Source organism: Theropithecus gelada, chromosome 4, assembly GCF_003255815.1.
Source record: "Theropithecus gelada isolate Dixy chromosome 4, Tgel_1.0, whole genome shotgun sequence".
In the NCBI taxonomy this organism is placed as follows: domain Eukaryota; kingdom Metazoa; phylum Chordata; class Mammalia; order Primates; family Cercopithecidae; genus Theropithecus; species Theropithecus gelada.
In genome coordinates, this window is record NC_037671.1 from 111,818,528 (window position 1) to 111,840,142 (window position 21,615).

The window sequence follows — 21,615 nt, forward strand, 5'->3', positions numbered from 1 at the left end:
CTAGAAATGGAGTACTTACTGATTCAAATTTACTAATAATTACAATTAAATATTTATATTTAATAATTATAGTAGAACAGTAAAACAATCTGAAGATGTCCCTACCTCTAAAGTTTATAAGTTTATTCCTAATGATCTAGGAAGGACTGGAGTTGAATACCTGTGTATTCTTCTTCTTATTAATCTGATTTTCTATTATAAAATGATTTTAAAAGAATTATATGTCTTAGCTCCTCACTGAGGTATCCATCTTTTATTTGGTTTAACTCTTGTTTGTTTGTTTTTGAGACAATGTCTCACTGTGTTCCCCAGACTGGAGTGTAGTGGCATGATCGTGGCTCACTGCAGCCTTGATCTCCCAGGTTCAAGTGATTCTCTCACCTCAGCCTCCCAAGTATGCCACCATGCCCAGCTAATTTTAAAATTTTTTGTAAAGACGGGATCTCGTTATGTTGCCCAAGCTGATCTCTAACTCCTGATCTACAGTGATCTTGCCTCAGCCTCCCAAAGAGCTAGGATTATAGGCGTGAGCCATTGCACTAAGCCTTAATTCATTTTTTTCCAAAGATGAAACACAATTTTAAACTTGCTGAGGAATTCAAAGGAAGTATTCTTTTCCAGTTATCTTATTTTTTTTGAGATGGAGTCTTGCTCTGTCTCCAGGCTGGAGTGCAGTGGCGTGATCTCGGCTCACTGCGACCTCCACCTTCCAAGTTCATGCCATTCTCCTGCCTCAGGCTCTCTGGTAGCTCAGACTGCAGACGCCCGCCACCACACCCGGCTAATTTTTTGTATTTTTAGTAGAGATGGGGTTTCCCCATGTTGGCCAGGATGGTCTCGATCTCCTGACTTCATGATTCACCCGCCTCGGCCTTCCAAAGTGCTGGGATTACAGGCGTGAGCCACTGTGCCTGGCTGCCCACAGTTATCTATTAAGGACACATCTTTTTGTGACTCTATAGATATAATTGAAATTCTGGTAAATTTACCAGAATTGCTTAAGTCATTAAGCAATAACTTAAATGCTATTATTTCCTATGACCCAGAAAATAATCACTATTGTCCCCAGTATGTAGTTTCTACCATTTCCAATAATGTTGCAACTGTCTTTGAAACACTGTTAGTCATAACTCATGAGTCACCATTGTGCTTTCTGGTGACCATTGCCCTTCTCTTTCTTACTCTGTAGTTATTAAAACCCATTGTCCTGGTTGTCCAACTGATGGACATGCAAATTAGCTTTGGTGCATACCTTAGTGGTTCAGACGTCTTCTAAGACATAAATTCTGTTGTTTCAACATGTATATGAAAGACACGCATTTACTCATGAGTCAGTCAGTAAGATTGTCTTCTGCATTGTCTTCTGCAGTAGAGAATGCTTTATTTACCGTAAAATTTGATGTTTTGTTGAGGAATGTCAAGTGATGCTTTTTATACTCATACTTTTCATTGATGATATACAAAACTGATTACCCTAAGGTATTGACAAAAGTGGGTCATTTTACTGTCTTCAAAATTTGTCAAGTATGTTTTCCAGTATAACACTTCTGACTGTCAGATTAGGGACCTCCCATCACAGTGGCCATCTAGTAAGAACATGGCTTGTTATAAGAAACCGCGTTTGTTGGAAGACTGAATTCGATGAACTTTATAGTCTCTTGTAATAAAATAAGAGATAGCACAGTGGTACAAAGGGGAGGCTCTGAGCTCAGAGTTCTGGGGTTTGAGTCTTATCTGTGACACAAATACACACCAATCTGTATGACCTTGGGCAAGTTGCTTAACTTGTATGCACTTCACTTTCCTTATCTGTTAAATGGAGACAGTATTAGTACCCATAGCTGATGTAAGGATTTAATGAGTTAATATGAATACAGCTCTTAGAACAATATCTGGTGCATAATTAAGCACTTAATAAATATTAGTTATGACGATATATTAGTCCATTCCCACACTGCTATAAAGAACTACCTGAGACTGGGACATTTATAAAGAAAGAAGGTTTAATTGGCTCACTGTTCCACAGGCTGTACAGGAAGCATGGCTGGGGAGGTGTCAGGAAACTTACAATCATGGCGGAAGGCAAAGGGGAAGTAGGCAGTCTTCACATAGCAGAACGAGAGAGAGAGAGAGAGAAGGGGAAAGTGCTACACACTTTTTATATTTTATTTATTTTTATTTTTTAATTTAAAAAAAAAGAAAGGGGGCTTTGCTATGTTGCCCAGACTGACCTCAAACTCCTGAGCTCAAGCGATATGTTATACACTTTTAAACAACCAGATCTCATGAGAACTCACTCATTGTCATGAGAACAACAAGAGAAAATCCACCCCCATGATCCAGTCACCTCCCACCAGCCCCCTCTTTCAACACTGAAGATCATAATTCAACATGAGATTTGGGTAGGGACACAGGGTCAAACCATATCAGATGGTGATGAATTATCTGGTCATCAGCCATGGCCTTTATTCCCAGCAACTTACTTCTTCAGGTGTCCTTGGTTCCACCTGATGCTGCCTTGGTTCCACCTGATGCAAACGTCAAGGCAAAGCTCAGACTCTTCACCACTTTCTACTGAAATTGACTTTGTGGTGTCCTTTCTTCCATCACACTGCTCTCCCCATTTTCCAGGCTCCACCTCTCCTCTTCCCCTCCCTGCCTCATTGCGGGTCTTTCCACACACATCCAAACACCACTGGATTTCAGATTTTATGACAAAGGGGCTTCTTATGATATTTTTCTAGCAAAGTCAAATGTTTACATAAGAGAAAGTCTTGAACCAGTTACTAGGATAATAAAATGTCCTCCAACTTGATGCAAAAGCATGTTAACAATTTTCATCTTTTAATCTTGTCATTAAGCAATACTAAAGGAATCTTGTTTATCTAGTCATTCTAATATATTACCAACATAGTTCTTTTTAAAAAAATTTTATTTTATTTTAAGTTCTGGGATACATGTGCAGAACGTGCAGGTTTGTTACATGGGTATACATGTTCCATGGTGGTTTGCTGCATCTATCAACCCGTCATCTAGGTTTTAAGCCCCACAGGCATTAGTTATTTTTCCTAATGCTCTCCCTCTTCTTGCCCCCCAACCTCGACAGGTCCTGGTGTGTAATAGACATAGTTCTTAGTTCAAGGGTGTGTAGTGGGAGCAAACAGTTCCTGTTTAGTTTTCATTCACATGTGCCTACATTTTTGGCCCCATAATTATTTTAAGTTCTCCACAGATTTCTTAAGTACCGAATGCTTGTCTAATTATTTTGACATATTCCTGCTGGGCAGTAAATATTGTGAAGTTTTATGTGAATGCATTTGAACATCAGGTTATATTTTTCTTACTATTTTTTACTTGCTATGGCCTATGAAACTTATGTTCTAGGGACGGCTTAATTTTCATTTATGTTACCAAGTGATTCAAGGTGTCAATGGACTTTTTCCAGAACAGAAACGTGTGGGGCCAGGTCTCACACCTTTAATAAAGAAACAACTCAGACTCCAAGGTTTCTTGCCTTATTTTAAAATAAACTCTGTGTTAAAAACTTGTATGCTGGCAGTGAAGAAATAGATGACCACATGTATTTTCTTCTTGAAGGCTCATAATTTTTGTGCATATGTGTGCAAAATATAACAATATGAACAAGAATGTGGGCAGCTAGATTACAAAAAAAGAACTGGCAAAAGAATACTTATATGGACGTTATTTCTTGAAAACAGTATCTGTAAGCTTTTCAGATTATTGAGAGGGCTGGTTAACATTGGAGCTATTGTTTTCCTGGTTAATAATATTTTTGCTTTTTTAAAATTTTAGCTCAAAAATATGGGTATAGCTTTCTAAAACACAGAATCCAATTTCAAGAATGATGAGGTACTAACTGAAAAATCTCTAAATCTTTTGAGATTATTTCCACACATTAATAGGGCATTTCCTCAGAAAATTTTCTGCATTTATTATAGGTAGACAGTGAGGAAAAGGGAAAAGAAAAGATCAAGTTTTCTCAGCAAGCGAAAGATTTCTTGTTGCCATTTTCATTTTCCCTGAGTTTATTATCCTCAGTAGAGAGATCAATGTCTTTCCTAATAAAATCACATTCCAGCCAAACTGTTAAAAAAGGCAACTACCTACCTTGGGTGTATGTCAGTTTACACAGAAAAAATTTAAATAGAGCTTGAAGAAATATGGAAAAGACTTTTGTTAATAATTAATGAGGCACAGGAGCTCTTATTAGACTAGACTGTGTTATGCTGAAATTAACTCTCAAGTAACTCTGATTTCTTTTTTTTTTTTTTGAGTCGGAGTCTCACTCTGTTACCCAGGCTGGAGTGCAGTGGCACGATCTTGGCTCACTGCAACCTCTGTCCCCCGGGTTCAAGTGATTCTTTTGCCTCAGTCTCCCGAGTAGCTGGGACTACAGGCACACACCACCATGCCTGGCTAATTTTTAGTAGAGACGGGGTTTCACCATGTTGGCCAAGATGGTCTCGATCTCCTGACCTTGTGGTCCACCCGCCTTGGCCTCCCAAAGTGCTGAGATTATAGGCGTGAGCCACTGTGCCTGGCTGTAACTCTGATTTCTTACCCAAACTCTATGTTCAGTCAGGAGGGGAGGGCTCCTCTACTCCACATAATCACTCAAGGATTCAGGCTGATGAAAGCTCCACCATCCTGCAACACCATCATGTCAATAGGTGGCTTCAGAGTTGGCCATGACACAGGAGGATGTGGGGCACTCATACTCTTCTCCAGATACAAAGTGATGACATCACCTCTGCCCAGTCCCCATTGGTCAGAACAACTCACATGGCCTCTCCTAACTGCATGGGCCTGGGAGGTCTTCTTGGGGGCTGAAGAAGAAGAGGAGAACTAGACATAGAGCACAGTAGCAATTTCTTATCTGATTTTATGTGCTGCAAAGTTATCACATCCAGTGTCTCTATACAACACCCTTCCTTTCTAAATCAGTCACACTTACAAGTCCTTCTGTTCTGCCAGGTAATTGGGTTATTTTAATATTTTAAAATTAACTTCACATTTTTTACTTTCTAAGTTTAGGTGAGAACAAGTGAAACAAAGATTATGAAGAAGGAATTAGTGAAGGCATAGATATCATCAACAGCGGAAAAATGTCTAGTTACATTTTAGCCTTCATCTGTTTGTAGACTTCATTGGTGTTATTAATGGTACTTTCTTTTTTCCCAACAAAATCATTACTTGAAATTAAATGTAACTGCAAATGTGTGAGGATTGATTGCAAAATCAATTTAAGGGATATCAAGCTGGAAATATGAAACTATACTTGCGTAGTTTCAGTAGATTGTATTTTATGTGTACATCTTTTTTTAATTATATGCTCATCTTTCCCTGAATCTTAATCTCATGTTCTTTTCCTTCTTCTATCTCATGTTTTTCTTTTTAAATGTCTTTGTCAGTTTATTAAAGTATTTTACCAAGCAATGTTTTCACATAGGGCACATAAGGAATAAACAAACATGTCTAAAATATGCTTATTTTGCACTCACACTTGATTGTGTGTTTGGTTGGATATAGAACTTTATGTACAAATTTATTTTCACTCAGAACTTCAAAGGTATTGTCCCCATGTCCTTCAGCAGCTCATCTTGCATGAGAAATGCAAGTTCTAATGCTGTTCTTGCTTCTTTAGAGATAGAACATTTTTGTTCTGTCTGTAAACTTTTAGAATTCTCTGTATACTTTGAAATTCTGAAATTTCACAAGATATATTCAAACTTACATTGTATTGTATTGTATTGTATTGTATTGTATTGTATTGTATTGTATTGTATTGTATTGTATTGTATTGTATTGTATTTGTTTGTATTTTTTGAGACGGAGTTTTGCTGTGTCGCCCAGGCTGGAGTGCAGTGGCGCAATGTCGGCTCACTGCAAGCTCCACCTCCCGGGTTCACACCATTCTCTTGCCTCAGCCTCCCAAGTAGCTGAGATTACAGGTGCCCACCACCGTGCCTGGCTAACTTTTGTATTTTTAGTAGAGACAGGGTTTCACTGAGTTAGCCAAGATGGTCTCCATCTCCTGACCTCGTGATCCACCTGCCTCGGCCTCCCAAAGTGCTGGGATTACAGGTGTGAGCTCCCATGCCTGGCCTTTTGTTTTTGTTTGTTTTTGTTTTTTGTTTTTGAGATGGAGTTTTGCTCTTGTGCCCCAGGCTGGAGTGCAATGCGGCTCATTTCAACCTCCGCCTCCCAGGTTCAAGTGATTCTCCTGCCTCAGCCTCCTGAGTAGCTGGGATTACAGGCATGCACCAGCATGCCTGGCTAATTTTTTTTTTTTTTTTGTATTTTTAGTAGAGACGGGGTTTCACCATGTTGACCAGGCTGGTTCCGAACTCCTGACCTCAGGTGATCCACCCACCTCGGCCTCCCAAAGTGCTGGGATTACAGGAATGAGGTACCGCACCCTGCCCTCAAATGTACATCCTTGAAAATTTGTGGGATTGACTATTTTGTAGCATAGAAGATTTTTTCCACTCTCTCCCTGGGTTCTGCTTCCTGCTGTTGTGGCTTCATTTTCAATCTCTTTTCTCCACCATTTCACAAAGGTGACCACTGCTAACTCCAGGTTTGCAGGGCATTCATGGCTGACACCCCAGAAAAAAGGGACAAATCTCTTTCCCAATATTTCAGACAGGATTTCCTGATTATCTTGACTTGATGCACGTACTCCTTTCTGGATTTGTCACTGTGACAAAGAGGAGTAAGTACTTTGATCCATCTACTTCTTACCACTTCTACTGCTACCACTCTGGTCCAGCAAAAGAGATGACATTGTAATCTCTTCCCTGGATCATTCCAGTAGCCTCTTAATTGGTTTCTCTGTTTATGTCTTTTCTCTCTTTCAGTCTGTTCTCAGTGCTGGAGCCAGAGCTGTTAATGTGTTTGTCAGATCAGAACCCTACAAAGCCATTCATTTTATTTATTTATTTATTTATTTATTTAATTTTGAGACAGAGTCTTGCTCTGTCACCCAGGTTGGTGTGCAACGGCACAATCTCAGCTCACTGCCACCTCCGCTTCCCAGGTTCAAGTTATTCTCCTGCCTCAGCCAAGTATAGGATTACAGACAAGTGCCAGCATGCCAGGCTATTTTTTTGTGTTGTTGTTGTTGAGATGGAGTTTCACTCTTGTTGCCCAGGCTGGAGAGCAATGGTGCCATCTCGGCTCATTGCAACCTCCACCTTCTGGGTTCAGGTTATTCTAACGCTTCAGCCTCCCGAGTAGCTGGGATTACAGGTTGTGAGCCACCACGTCTGGCTAATTTTTTGTATTTTTAGTAGAGATGGGGTTTCATCATGTTGGCCAGGCTGGTCTCGAACTCCTAACCTCAGGTGATCCACCCTCCTCGGCCTCCCAAAATGCTGGGATTACAGGCTTGAACCACCATGCCTGGCCAAGCTTGCCCATTTCGCTTCAAGGAAAACTAAAGTCTTCAACAAGAGTTTATTTATTTATTTAGAGACAAGCTTTCACATTGCTATCCAGGCTAGAATGCAGTATGGCTCACTGCAACCTCAAACTCCTGGGCTCAAGTGATCCTCCCTTGTCAGCCTCCTAAGGAGCTAGGATTACAGGCATGCAATACCACACAAGGCTACTTTTTGAATTTTTATTTATTTATTTATTTTTTTTTAGAGATGGGGTCTTGCTGTGTTACCCAGGCTGGAGTGCAGTGTTGTGATCTCGGCTCACTGCAACCTCCACCTCCCGGGTTCAGGCAATTCTCCTGCCTCAGCCTCCCAAGTAGCTGGGATTACAGATGTACACCACCACGCCTGGCAATTTTTTTTTTTTTTTTTTTTGTGTGTGTGTGTGTGTGTGTGTTTTAGTAGGCACGGGGTTTCACCATCTTGACCAGGTTGGTCTTGAACTCCTGACCTCAAGTGATCTGCCTGCCTCGGCCTCCCTAAGTGCTGGGATTGCAGGCGTGAGCCACTGCACCTGGACTTAATTTTTAAATTGTTCTGTTGAGATGGGGATTCTCACTATGTTGCCCAATCTGGTCTCAAACTCCTGGCCTCAAACAATCATTCCACCCTGGCCTCCCAAAGTGTTAGGGTTACAGGTATAAGCCATAGCATCTGGCCTGGTTCTCACTTTTCAAAATGACTTTTAATTTGAAATATAACATACATACAGTGGAAAACATGAAAAAAATGGAATAACTAGATGATTTATCATAAAGTGTTAATTCTTGCAACTGCCACTTGAGTCAAGAAATAGAATACCATTGGGATCCCGAATCCCCTCTTGTACCCCTTCTAATAAATAATTCCTGACTCCTCCTCAAAGGTTACCACTCTCCTGCCATTTGTGTTCATTGTGGTTGCATTTTGTTATAATTTTATGAGCCGAGTACACTTCCCTAAACGCTATGATCTAGTTTTGGCTGCTGTATTATTTTATATAAATGGAATCATATCATTTATATTCTTTTGTGTCTAGCTTCTTTCTCTCAACGTTATGTCACTGTGGGTAGAAGTAGTCTTTTTCTTTTTGATTGCTATGTAGTTCATTGTAATGACTATATCACAATTTCTTCATTTTCCCATTGATGCACATTTGTTTTGTTCTTTTGTTTTTTTTTTTTAAACAATTTTTTTAATGATTTACTTCTTTGTAGACATAGAGTTTCACTTTGTTTCCCAGGCTGGTCTTGAACTTCTGGCCTCCAGTGATCCTCCCATGTTGGCCTCTCAAAGCACTGGGATTATAGGCCTGAGCCACCATGCCCAGCCCTGTTTTTTTGTTCTGGTTGTTATTAATGAACTGGATAGAATCATTGTTACACATTTTCAGCATACATTTGCACACGTATCTGAGGCATGTACACCTTAGAGTAAAGGTTGTGGGCATAGACTATGCATATAATTAACCTTAGCCAGTGTTACCAAATACTTTTCCAAAATAATTTTCCACTGGCAGTATTTTGAGTTTTCACTGGTTCTGCAATGTTGCCAACGCTTGGCACTGTCAGTCTTTTAAAATTACACTGTTTTGGTGGCTGTTTAATTATGTTTCATTGCTGTTCTGCCTTGCATTTCCCTGATTGTTAATGAGGTTTAGTGTCTCTCCTATATATACTGGCTAATTGATGTTCCTCCTTGGTCAAAGGCCAGTAAGTCTTTTCTCATTTTTGTCTTAGGTTTTCTGCCTGTTCCTTATTGATTCATGGGAGTTCTTTATAGATTCTGGATGCATGGCCTCATGCAAGTTATATGTATGGCACGTATTTCTTCTCATTCATTTGCTTGTTTTCTCGGTCCCTAAGGTTGTCTTTTGATGAATGGGAATTCTTAATTCTAATATGTTTCAACTTACAGCTTTTCCTTTATGGTTAGAACCAGTGGGGGAAATGACAGTATTTTCAACAGATGATACTGACATAATTGGCTATTAATTTAAAAGATGAAACTTGACCCCTATTTGAAACCATAATAGAAAATCAATTCCAAGTATATTGTAGATCTAATAAGGAAGACAAGGCAATAAAATTTATAGAAGGAAAAGTAGGACAATATCCTTATGACCACAGAATAATGAAGATAACGGCAACGGAAAAGCACTAGCCAGAGGCATCTTCACAATATTGACTCTTCCAATGAATGAACACATCTTTCCATTTATTTATACCTTTTTAAAGTTTCTTTCAAAAATTGATTTCTTCATTGAAGTCTTATACATCTTTTTTTATTAGATTCATTCTAACATATTTGAATTTTTATGATACTGCTACTTTCTTAGAAATTTTACCTTCAAACTGTTGGTGGCCGGTAGAAATGTTACTGATTTTAATATATTGGCTTTGTAGCTAGCAACCTTCTTATGTCCACTTTTTTAAAATTTGGAGACAGGGTCTGGCTATGTCACCCAGGCTGGAGAGTGGTGGCATGATCTCAGCTCACTGCAACCTCCATCCCCCAGGTTCAAGGGATCTCCTTACTCCAGCCTCCGAAGTAGCTGGGACCTCAGGTGCACACCACCATGACCAGCTTTTTTTTTTTTTTTTTTTTTTTTTTGTATTTTTGGTAGAGACAGGGTTTCTCCATGTTGTCCAGGCTGGTCTCAAACTCCTGAGCTCCAGTGATCCACACATCATAGCCTCCCAAAGTGCTGGGATTACAGGCATGAGCCACCACACCTGGCCCACTTTTTAATTGTAATTGTTAATGTGTAGATTCTTTCTGCACGTAAAACTGTATCATCTGAAAATACTGACAATCTTGATTTTTTTACCTTTTAATCATAATTTTTTTACCATTGTTTTCCAGTACTTTTGAGACAATGTTGTTAAGTGATAATGAGAATCTTTTGCTTATTGCTAATATCAAAGGAAAAGATTTCAACATGTCACCATCAAATATGTGATGTAGGAATAAGGACCTTCTTACTTACTGAAAACAGTGGAGTAAGGACCTTTTTGTTTTGACCATGACAGGAATTTGGAGAGGGTTTGGCTTGACTTGGCAGTTCATCTTTGACCCCTGTGACTTTAGCTGGGGTGACTAGGATTGGAGGATCCCTACTTTCAAGATCACTTTTGCATCCATACGTCTGGAGCCTTGGCGTCTCTTGGATTCCCATTCTCTACTTGGCATCCCGTTCTCCTGGGCCTGTCCACAGGGCTTGGCTCTTTGCAGCACAGCAGCGTCAGGGAACCTGGACCTGGTGAATATCAATCTGGCTTCTGCTAGAGCACATGTTCCTCTTTCAGATGTAAAATCCCATGAAGTTGAGCCTGTGAGGTCATAGAAATTGCAATTAAACATATCTGTTAAATGAAAAATCAATTTCCAATCTAAACATTTTTTTTCTACACAGGAGTTTAAAAATAATAATCTAAACAATTGTCATAGCTGAATTTTAGTACTATGGAGTAAAGAAAAATATAGGTGATTCCTTCTATTTTGTGATGACAGACTTTTACTTTTGAGGTTAAATGAAGGTATTTAGGGCAGGAAGGAGAGAGGAAGGTGCATCTGTGCATGGAAGGTGAGGAGGTGGGCGCAGTACAGCGTGTAGGTGAGGTGCGAGTGAGAAAGTGAGCATGTAGAGACGAGAGTGGGTGGACCACAGGAAGCTGGGCGGACCACAGGAAGCTGGCTGGAAAAAAAAGTCTTTGACTTTACTTAATTAAAAGCAAGAAAAAAGCAACCCGAAGACAAGCGGAAAATCTCACAGGCAAAGTCTATAAAGGGATGGAAACAAAAAATAAGCCCACATGTGTTCAGAGAAAGGTGAAGTGACTGGCTAGTTACAGTCTGCTCTGTAATTTTTGTATTACTTCGCAGTACTTTATACAGTAAGATAGTCTAATTAACAACAACAACAACAACCAATAAAAGAGCCAATGCTTCCTGGAGAAACAAATAGAAAATTTTCTTTTTGAAAAACTTAGATTTCTGAGTTTATGATTCTAGTGATTTTTAAAAATGCGCTATTTAAATAGAAAGAATGTCAAATTAGGGAGTCCGGACAATTTAATCTTTTGTCTTAAGGTAAATATTGTACTTAGGTATTTTTCCACTAGGTGTCTCTTTGCATACATGTTATGATTTCAGAGAAAGCGAATCTATTCCTGAAGGCATTCACTTATGTGGATTGTGTCAACAAATATTTCAATTTGGTTTGGTGGGTATTTAAGAATGACTTTAATTTCAGTCCTTCCTAAAGAATGAATAGGTGTCTTTTAGTGACTTCTCTCGTTCTTGCTTTAGATGTTTTGGAGATGCTAACCTAGATTTTTCAGCAGATGCAAAATTGAGGTCCTTGTGCCTGTGTGGTTACCAGCATGATATGGTTTAAGCCTTCAATTCATAGCCTGCCTATGTGGGATTCTGACCAGGATGTGAGCCCTTCATAATTTCTGAATGAAGCCTCACCTAGGATGCACAATTCCCAAACGAGCTGCGTGCAGCTCGTCAGTGTCTGTTTCTGAGAGCTGTATTGCCTGCTGATCAGACCCTTCCAGACCACACAGTGGCAGCTGATCTGTGATCCCACGAGTAGCCCTTTGGGCAACCACATTATCACTGCTAGCCACCTTAGGTCCCCCTGAATTGTCTAAATTTGGTAAATAGCTTACTCATTCTAACTTGTCCTAAAGTTGAGGCAGGGCCAATGTAAGTAAACAGATACTTATTACGTGCCCACTGCATGTCTTGCCTTCAATGTCTGTAAGAATTATTAGATTCATTCATTCTCTAAGAATGTAATGAGATCTACTGTTTGAAAAAAAAAAAAAAAAAAAAGCCTGCTTCTAAGGAGAATTTGAAAAGGCAAAGATTATTCTGAGACAGCACTGCTGATGACCACAGGGCCCTGGACCTGGAGTTTGAAAATCTGAATTTATATTTGGCTTTAATTTGCTAGTTGTGTAAACTAGTTAGTCTACTCACTCTGTATATTAGTTTCTTCATGTGTAAAAGTGTAAGTTACTTTACAGCGTTGCTGTGAAGACTGAAAACAGTTTGCAATAGGTCTGCCAAATATCATTATAAGAGCCTCCAAGAAAAGTCACCCTATTCTGGGTAAAGCAGCCCTTACCATGACATATATAGTATTTTAACTCCTTATGGTCTCTCTTGTCTGGTAACCCTTGGGCACAACCTTTGCAAAATTACAAGGCCCCTAAAAATGATCTTTTCTTTTCTTTTCTTCCCTCCCTCCTTCTTTTCCTTCCTTCCTTCCTTCCTCCCTCCCTCCCTCCTTCCCTCCTTCCCTCCCTCTTTCCCTCTCTCCCTTTTTTTTCTTTTCTTTTCTTTTTTCTTTTCCCTTCCTTCCTTCCTCTCTCCCCTGCTCCTTTTCTCCTTCCTTCCTTCCTTCCTTCCTTCCTTCCTTCCTTCCTTCCTTCCTTCCTTCCTTCCTTCCTTCCTTTCTCTCTCTCTCTTTCTTTCTTTCCTTTTCTCTCTCTCTCTCTTTCTCTCTTTCTTTCTTTTCTTCTGAGATGGAGTCTCTGTTGCCCAGGCTGGAGTGCAGTAGCACAATCTTGGCTTACTGCAACCTCCGACTCCCAGGTTCAAGCGATTCTCCTGCCTCAGCCTCCTGGGTAGCTGGGATTACAGGCACCTGCCACCACACCCAGCTAAATTTTTTGGTATTTTTAGTAGAGACGGGGTTTCACCATGTTGGTCAGGCTGATTTCAAACTCCTGACCTCAAGTGATCCACCCGCCTTGGCCTCCCAAAGCGCTAGGATTACAGGTGTGAGTCACCGCGTCCAACCCCTAAAGTGATATTTCTTAAGGAAAGATTTAGCCAGACAGAAGAGGATTTGGCTCCAACTCCAGAGCAATGGGTGCAAGCGGCTGACAGCTTTTATAATCATTTTTTTTTTTTCTTGGCTGCCTTCTAGCCAGTGAATGTTCAGTTGCAGAGTTCCCTGCTGTATGGGGTATAGCTGCTCACTTTGGTGTAAAGGGCATTGAATGGAATAATGTTTGGCAAAGCAGAAATAAAGTGACTGGCTGCCTCAGAGCCATGTACACTGTCTGAATTTCACCAAGTAGAAAAACATTTCATCTTCTGCAGACAGAAAATGTAACTAGTATTCACGTGGAGAAATGGAGAGATGCAAATTGCAGAAAGGTAAGGGCCATCACTTGCTATTCCTAGCTGGCTCATCCTAGAGCACTGTGTCAGCTCTTGCCTCACAGGCTGGAGTGAAGCAAACTAGGAATTGTGGGTATTATTTGGGGGATGCCCTAGTAGGGACCTGGAAGGAACCAGGCTGTGCTCGTGGAACAGACTATGGTAGATTGCAGTGGGCCTCATAATTGATACCTTATCTAGGAGCTACCAATGCTTCCTGTGTCCTTATTAGGGAGCTGGCGCCCCTTTTCTCCTATGATGTAGCAGCTTGAGGACAGTACAAACTTTTGAGGTGGCTCCTGGAGTTTTAGTCACAATCCCTGAGAATCACACCTCAGCACACAGCTAGCTTGGATCCTAGAGTGACTGGCTCCTAGAGGTTCCTTGGATCTGGAGCTGGCGTAGGAGAAGCAGGTGTGATGGTGTGTTTTATCTGCACTGATAAAACTGAACAAGAGCTGCCCCTAGGGTGTGTATGTTTGTGTGTCTTTGAGGGGTAGGTTCAAATATGCGTTGTGGTACCCCTGCCTATATAAATAATTGGAATCATTGAACATCTATCCCTGTTTTGGAGAACCAGTGACAACAACTGCTCTCCAGGCAGGTGTCGTGGAACTTAAGACAACCACAGAACAAACCCAACTCTGTAGACACAAGTGCCAGTGCTTTTCAGGGCCTCTGGTCTACCCCATGGTTTAGTGAAGGGAACCTTGATTGGGTGCAGTCAACACAGGGTGCATGTGGGCTAGGGCTGGGCTCTGGGTGCCCTGAAGAGGATCGGCCAGGGTGTAGCCCACGGCAGGTCTCTGCTTGCCCCAGCCTAATGGCCCCTGCAGGTGCAGACCACATTTTAGAAGTTTCAGGTTCAGGAGGCCCACAGAAGGACAAGAGACCCCTGTAGTTCAGCAACTCAGGGGAGCTTTGTACCTCCAAGAGGGGCATGGCCAATAGCCATTGGCATTTGGTAGGCCCTTCGGGATGTAAAAGAGGCAAATCGTTTGAGAGCTCTTGTGGTTTCCCACCTGTTTGTTATGGTAAAATGGTCCACTGAGAGGGCAGATTGACATTATTGGCTGAAAGAAAGTCTTTTATCGCCCTTGGCTTTGTGGATTTTGTGTGTCTGAGCCTTGATTGTCAGGGCTGACAGCTTATGTGGGAATTCGTGAAGCGAAAGCAGGGAAGAGGCCTGCCAGTCTCCGCAGATGATGGATTGCAGTATTTTTGTGGTGTCAAAAATAAAGTAATTTTAAGCATCATAGTTTTTCTGTTTGAAAAAAGCTGTGGTTCTTAAAACCATCTGTCAATTCATCATCAAAGTGGAGAGAAGGCAGAAAAGAAATGCAATGAAATGAGCGGAAAAGACAACAATAAAAAAGGGAATATACATGAAAGAGAAAGAATGAGAATATTCTATAGCAAGTAGAAAACGGATTGGAATCAGAATGACACTTTGAGCTTAAGTTAAAAAGAAAAAAGCAGCTGGGCGCGGTGGCTCACGCCTGTAATCCCAGCACTTTGGGAGGCTGAGGCGGTCGGATCACGAGGTCAGGAAATCGAGACCATCCTGGCTAACATGGTGAAACCCCGTCTGTACTAAAAATACAAAAAATTCGCGGGGCATGGTGGTGGCACCTGTAGTCCCAGCTACTCGGGAGGCTGAGGCAGGAGAATGGCGTGAACCCGGGAGGTGGAGCTTGCAGTGAGCCGACATCGTGTTACTGCGCTCCAGCCTGGGCAACAGAGCGAGACTCCCTCTCAAAAAAAAAAAAAAAAAAGAGAGAGAGAGGGAGGGAGGGAGAAAAGGGGAGAGAGAGAGAGAGAGAGAGAGAGAGAGAGAGAGAGAGAGAAAGAAGCGTAAAATAATTTGGATGAAGCTATTTTCTCCTTCATAAAGTTCCTGAACAAAGTCACAACCCCAAACCACCCCTGCCCCATATGTCACTGTACACAGGCTGGTAGGGAAGTCATCTTGCATTTGTTTCCTTCTCTCTTGCTTTGCCTTGACAAGTGAAGTCTCCTACTAATTGGCAAAATGAATGGATTATCTCATGTCCTTTGCTTTTATATGTGAGCAAAGATGAATATCCTCTTCTGTTTTCCATGGCATTGCTGTGATGGGCTACCGTTTAACAGAACATGCTCGCTTACAAACAGTGCTTGTCTCCAGTAGAGAGTGGACGTTTGCTGCCACATGGATTACCTGCTTGTCGATGATCAAGACTTCTGCCACGACGATAACAANGAGAAAGAGAGAGAGAGAGAGAGAGAGAGAGAGAGAGAGAGAGAGAGAGAGAGAGAAAGAAGCGTAAAATAATTTGGATGAAGCTATTTTCTCCTTCATAAAGTTCCTGAACAAAGTCACAACCCCAAACCACCCCTGCCCCATATGTCACTGTACACAGGCTGGTAGGGAAGTCATCTTGCATTTGTTTCCTTCTCTCTTGCTTTGCCTTGACAAGTGAAGTCTCCTACTAATTGGCAAAATGAATGGATTATCTCATGTCCTTTGCTTTTATATGTGAGCAAAGATGAATATCCTCTTCTGTTTTCCATGGCATTGCTGTGATGGGCTACCGTTTAACAGAACATGCTCGCTTACAAACAGTGCTTGTCTCCAGTAGAGAGTGGACGTTTGCTGCCACATGGATTACCTGCTTGTCGATGATCAAGACTTCTGCCACGACGATAACAAGCATTTTTTGTTTCCTCTTAGCTCTGGCTTCTGGATTAAGAATAATGCACATTGTTTGCCTGTGTTTGTGAACTTCGTATAAATGCATTTGCTGCTGTGATGTCTTGCAAATGCTAGCACTATAATTTTAAAGGATAAATTAATCTGTGGGTTTTAAAAATTTTAGTTCAGACCTGTTTTGTTTTCACTTAAGGCTCCGTGAGAAAGAGAATCAACCTAGCTCCTATGTTATTTCAACTGGAAAATCGTCTCTAAATCACGATAAATTATCTTCTTTTTAAAAACATGTAAAACATTAGGCATGGTACTTATTTTGCTGCATGATTCCAAAGATGATAGTGTATAGATGATAAGAGTCTAGGGAATAACCAAGACAGTTACTTTTGCATCAGTTGAATCAATAAATTCCCTTAGTGGAATTTTTTTCTTGATTCTTAAGAAAATACTAATTATGCTAGCCTTCTTTATAAATAGTTCATTTGTTGCAGATTGATATTCTTGGTTTATTTTCTGGGTTTAAAATAACATAGGATGAGAGTCCATATTTCTATCTTAAATAACTTACTAAACAATTTCTAAAATTGCTAGAACATACTTGGTTTAGGAAGCATGCAATTTGTGATTAAAACAAAATGGAATGATTTTTTATTAATATATGTGAAGGAAAATCTCTTCTTTGAAATTGACTTTATTACTCATTTGCTAACAAAACATACTTTCCAGTTTTCAGTTGCAGAGTTTATCAGGAATGCATTGTATTTCATTTAACCAACTTAAACAATTAATGATTTCATTGGTTTGGCTATGTTTCATGTTGTAGTATGTTGAAAAATTGTTCTTTAAAGAAGATAACTGTTTTAAATATGATTGAGATAACCATTCCCTTAAACTCTGAAACAAAGCACCAGAAATGTCATTGGTGAGTTGGCTAGGGAGTTTAACCAACCTTGAAGTGTGAAAGCTATTTTATTTGATGAAACCTGTTATCACACTTGTTCAATCCCTTTAGTTGTATACTAATTCCATCAGGAAGAATAGTTTTGTATAATGAAGCTACTTCTAGGTAATGGCTCCCATTCTAGGTAATTGCTACCACTTACTAAGCATGCACTGTGCCCTGTGTGTGCTTCCCATATGATATCTCGTTTAATTCTCACAAACACCTTATGAGTTGGTTATTATTATTCAAAGAGGAGGCATTTGTTAGAGCATTAAGCAATTTCCATAAGTTTTCACATTTAACAAGTGGCAGAGTTGGGATTTGAACTTAAAGCTGCTTGACTCTAATCTACGTACTTTAGTGCAGTAGTTTTCTTTTAGAGACAGAGTCTTACTCTGTTGTTCAGGATGGAGTGCAATAGCATAATCAAAGCTCATTGCAGACTTGTACTCCTGGGCTCAAGCAATCCTCCCACCTTAGCCTCCTGAGTAGCTGGGACTACAGGTGCACGTCACCATACCCTGCTAATTTTTTAAACTTTTCTTGTAAAAATGAGGGTTTTGCTATGTTGCCCAGGCTTGTCTCATATTTCTGGTCTTAAGTTATCCTTCCATCTTAGTCTTCCAAACTGCTGGGATTACAGATGTAAGCCACTGAACCCGGCCTAGTTTTAAGCATATATTTTTGGTTGTGTACCCATAAAAGAACTTGGGAGCCTCCTGTAGCCCCTTATACTTCAAATTGTCACCTAAAGTTTTTGTCATACATGTAGTTGAAAAGATGTGTTTTCTGGCATATTGTAAATATTGATGATAAAAAAGGTTACACTTCTGTATAAAAGTAACCTATGCAATATAGGTATCATAAAGAGTTGGTATATCCCATAATTTTTTTTAAAGTAATCTTTAGGACTTGTAAATTTTACATTGTTTTCTTTTCTCCTGAAACTCATATTTTCATTCCACTATCATATGGATTTTTATCCTATTACGTGATTTTTTTTTTTTTTCTTTAAGAGACAGGATCCCACTCGGTCACCCAGGCTGGAGTGCAGTGGCACAATCATAGCAACCTTGACCTCCTGGGTGGGAGGGATACTCCTGCCTCAATCTCCCAACTACATATGCCTGCCACCATATCTGGCTGATTTTTCTTGTTTCTTTTTTTTTTTTTTTGTAGAGATAGGGTCTTGCTATGTTGCCCAGACTGCTCTTGAACTCCTTACCTCAAGTGATCCTCCTACCTCAGCATCCCAAAGTGCTGAGATTACAAGTGTGAGCCATTGTGCCAAGTCCTATTATATATTTTTATGCCTGAAAATATTTTATTGATAATTCTATCATACATTTAAGCTAAAAGAATAGTTTTTTTGTGTGTGTGTGGTGGGGGAACAAGGTCTGGCTCTGTCACCTAGGCTGGAGTTGCAGTGACTCACTGCAACCTCAGCCTCCTGGGCTCAAGCCATCCTCCCATCTGAGCCTCCCTGGTAGCTAGGACCACAAGTGTGCACCACCACACCCAGCTAATTTTTGTATTTTTTGCAGAGATGGGGTTTCACCATGATGGCCAGGCTGGTCTTGAACTTGTGATCTCAAGCTATCTGCCCACCTTGGCCTTCCAAAGTGCTGGGATTAGAGTCATGAGCCACCGTACCTGGCCAAGAATACATATTTAAATCGAAATTAATTTAAAACTTTTTTGGTGACATAATTATTTAAGCCAAAAAATTTTATTCAGAGTTATTATTACAATTATTATTGATACATAATTTAACAAACATTAATATGATATGCTACACATTTTGACTGATAATGATTGAATAAAACAGATGAATATTTTTATTGAATATGCAGTACTTAATGAGACAGATGAGACATTCCCCCCAATTATGTAACAGACACATGAATGAACATTATTTATTACTACATGAGAGAGTTGAGAACTAATTTTAATTCTATTATTGGTTTTTATGTATGTAAGCACTTAGAAATATTTTTCACATAAGTAAATATGTAGGAATCGAGCATTTTTTGAACTCCTTCCAAGGATATGCCAAATATCACATGGTGATTTATCAGAACAATTACTTTAATAATCCATAGGCAATTCAAATAGGTTTTTCCTTAATTTTGTTGAAAGCAAAGAACTGGAAACCTCTTGATATACAAAAGTGTTTTGTTACCCTGTCATTAGGTTCTTACCTATTTTTAAATTTGTGGTAATTCAGAAATTCATTTTAAAGACATGTCAAATAGTCATTATTTCTTCCTTCAATTCTTATTTATAGGCGCTTTGCTTAAACTGATATTCTCAGAAACGATTGTGAATACTGAAAAATTATTACTTTCAAAACACCTTTGCCAGCATTATTTTTTTCACAATCTGCTTTTATTGTGTGCTTTATATACATATTTTCATCAAAACCTTGGAGCTACCTATTTAGCTTATCAACATATGGACACCATGTGTCTTGGTTAATAGCTGAACCAGTTCTCATTGTCCAAATAATCAAAAGTATGTACATGAGTCTCCATAGCCCTCATTTCTTTTCCTAATTCTTCTTGGTTATGGCCATGGGCTTTGTCTGGAAGAGGAGAACCAAGAGTTGAGCTTAGCTTATTTTGGTGGTTCTTCTGCCCAAAATTATTTTTGAATCATTTTAGTGGAATTTAGATTTCATATATTTCAACTACTTCAAGAAACAAAGTACTGGTCAGGCATGGTTGCTCACTCATGTAATCACAATGATTTAGGATGCCAAGGCAAGAGGATTGTTTAAAACCAGGAGTTTGAGACCAGCCTGGGCGACAAAGCAAGACCCTGTCCCAATTTTTTTTATTTAAAATTAAAAAATAAAATAAAATAAAGACACAAAAAAAGAAACAAAGTACTGAAACTTCAAGATTATGAATGAAACACTCATACACAGACTCCACAAAGGGACATCCAGCCCTAGCTGTCTCCCATCCCACCTCCACCACCCATGCCAGTGACTGCGTATTATTTCTGCCCTTTTGCTCTTTGACCAAAGGAGGTATGACATCAACACCATCTCATTTCCATATCCTGCAGATTGGGAAGGAGACTTCTAATGGGATATTCATGATGCCAATATTTTACAAAACAAAAATTTGGAATTCACAAATTTCCTTTATGGAAACTCATCTATAGTGAGTGGTTTTATTGCTTGTATATTTAATTCATTTACTCAACAAATATATATTTAACTACGTATACAGAGCATGACATATACAGTCCCCTGTATACAGAGACTGGGAACACAGCAGCAAATAAGTGAACAAGGCCAGACACAGTGGCTGCCTTCAGGTAGGGTATATTATACTGGAGAGTCAGATGTTAAAGAACCAATTGCAAAATTAATCATTCACTACAATGATGAAAACTTCTATGAATAAAAAATAAGGTAATGTGAGAGGCTATAAAAGGTGATTGATCTCTCCTAAGGATCAGGGAAGGTTTTCTTGATGAAGTGACCTTCTGTCAGAGAGTTGGGAAAATTAGATGGTATAAGCCATCCTAGGTGGGGACTGTTGAGAAAAAGCATGCACCAAGCCCCTGAAATGGAAATAAATGTGTTTGAGGGCTTAAAAAAAAAAAGACATTGAGTAAGGGAGATGGAGAGAAACAGGTATGGAAACACCCCAAGGAAGGGCTGGAGATGAGGTAGTGGTCAGATGGTGCAAAGCCTCACTTGTAGGAGGTTTTCACAATTTTGATCTTTATTTAACGACAAATGACCATTGTAGGGATTTAAGGAAAGAGGTAAATAGTCTGATGTGCACTGAAAAAAAATCACTGGGCCTGAGAGAAGGCTGGGACATCAGCTAGGATATTCTTGCAGTGGTCCAAGAGGGAGGTGCTGATGGCTTGGACTAGGATGATGGCAATAGGTGTGGACAGAGAGGACTTAAGGGATAGTTAGGAATTAAGCAGGTAAAGTGCATACAAAAGAAAGACTCTGAGTTGAGATGGAGCTCCCTGGGTGCTGCTGCAGCCACCCAAACCACAGTGAAGCAGGCAGAACCCCTGCCCTCCTGAGCAGGGCTGCAGCCTCCCAAGCTGTACCTACAGATCTGAGTCTCCCTGTGCTCTTGGGGGGCCAGGAGCAGGCAGGAGCCCTGCCCTCCCGGGTGCAGCTACAGCCACCCAAACTGTAGCTGCAGACCCAGGCCTCCCACTCCAAAGAGTAGACAGGACCCACCCACCCCAGACTCAGGCATCACTGCACTCTTGGGGGCCTGAGAAGGCCCCTGCTGTCCTTGCAGGCTCAGGGGTGCCTGCTCTTGCTGCCTGGCTTCTCCCTTCCGTCAGTGCCTGCTCTGATGGAAGCAAAGTCC

The 21,615-nt window shown here is 40.2% G+C and overlaps 1 protein-coding gene across 2 annotated transcripts in view; it reads left to right on the forward strand.

Moving 5' to 3' along the window:
* The window catches only part of IPCEF1 (interaction protein for cytohesin exchange factors 1), a 202,401-nt gene that overhangs the window by 72,861 nt on the left and 107,925 nt on the right, over positions 1 to 21,615 (forward strand). The gene's annotated exons all lie outside the window — the stretch shown is intronic.